This window comes from Diaphorina citri, unplaced genomic scaffold (genome assembly GCF_000475195.1).
Source record: "Diaphorina citri unplaced genomic scaffold, Diaci psyllid genome assembly version 1.1 scaffold11884, whole genome shotgun sequence".
Lineage (NCBI taxonomy): Eukaryota > Metazoa > Arthropoda > Insecta > Hemiptera > Psyllidae > Diaphorina > Diaphorina citri.
In genome coordinates, this window is record NW_007389255.1 from 1 (window position 1) to 1,571 (window position 1,571).

General features: G+C 39.3%; 1 long non-coding RNA gene across 1 annotated transcript; it reads right to left on the minus strand.

Annotated features, from left to right (window-relative positions):
- Nucleotides 1-261: 261 nt before the first annotated feature.
- LOC113472996 lies at nucleotides 262-1,565 on the minus strand. Its single transcript, XR_003395104.1, has 2 exons — nucleotides 846-1,565; nucleotides 262-704 (listed from the first exon to the last, which is right to left on the minus strand). It is a non-coding gene; the product is annotated as an uncharacterized LOC113472996 (long non-coding RNA).
- Nucleotides 1,566-1,571: the final 6 nt, after the last annotated feature.

A 1,571-nucleotide genomic window follows, 5' to 3' on the forward strand; every position in this document is an offset into this window, starting at 1 on the left:
GGAAAAAGTGGCCCTTATTCAAACGGTTTAGTTTTATATTTTAAAACAATATAATTATATAAATAATTACACAATAAATACAGAAGGTATCTCCCTAAGATTATGAAACCTTTGTGGAGGAATTCATAAGGCTTGTAGGAGATTGAGGATGAAAACAAAAAATTCTAGCTTTCAAGTAACACTGAAGCATCGATTCCAACCATCTGATAGGCCAAAATTCATTTCAGTCTGACTTGAGAACAAGAATCTTTGTTCATAAAATGGGGTGTATGGCATAATAGACAGGTTAAATGATTGAATTTTCATCTTCAGGCTGCCTGTTCCCTGTGATCTTTTTTTCCACCACACACGTTCAAGCTTCTTTCCTTACAAACCGTCTCTCAAGCATACTGGAACCTGTGTGGCCGGCATTACGTACATAAGTAGAGGTCTATTCCACAAACGACTCCGCACTCCTCACTTTTTACTTTACGTGCAGAAAATAAAGACAAACTGTCTGTCGTTTTTTTCTATGCTTAAAGTGTGAAGTGCAGGAATGCCCGTGGAACAGGCCCCAACGTGTAATAATAGTGCCTATTTATACTGCGCCTGTAAGACTGAAAAGTCCCTTTACTCCAGCAGTAGGCTACTACTATTATTGTGGTCAAATTCTCAAATTATATTGATAAAATTCCATACCTCGTCGGCTGGATTGAACCCACGCCCTCCTGTTTACCAGGCGAGCGCCTTGACCACTATACCACCGAGGCAGGTTTGGGTATGGTTTACCACGCCCTCCTGTTTACCAGGCGAGCGCCTTGACCACTACACCACCGAGGCAGGTATAGAAGTATAACTATAGGTACATATTTACCAGGCGAGCGTCTTGACCACTACACCACCAAGGCAGGTGTACGCCAACAATGCTGAACTCTCGGTCTTTATTAAGAAGAAATACAGACAGGGAAAACATAATAAATAAGTAGTTAAATACAATACATGAAATTCTTAAATGTAAAGAGAACAACAACAGGACGAAATGGGTGACTGAAAATAAGAGTTGTGTAAAGAGTGAGTGAGTTATAAAAAAAAAAAAGAACTACTCTTTTCAGTGAACTCACTAACTCAGTCAATGTGAGTCAATGAGTCAAATCCTAACTCACCATTCCTATAGACTTGTAGGGAGTTGCAGTGAGTAAAGGTGTATTTTCCTTTCGGAAACGGTTTCTTTTCAAAAACATGACAGAGACTGAACACTCATTACTAAGAGAGTCACCAGATATTCCATGGTAGGGAAAGGGTCATCTTGGATTTCCAATAGTTTAGTACAGGCGCTACCACGCCACCTAATGGTTGAACTGATTCCCGTATAATTCCCCATTCTCTTTTAAAAGGGGAAACGAACCTCAGAACATGGGACATCGTCCTGATTCGCGGAGGAAATAAATATGGTACTCATGTAGATACCTACTCTAACAAAATAAATTGAAGGTAAAAGAAAGCCCAAGTCAAATTTTTACACTCGTATTTATGAACAAGAATGATCGTTCTTAGATCAGTCTCAAGTCAAAATTGACCAATCAAATGCCTTG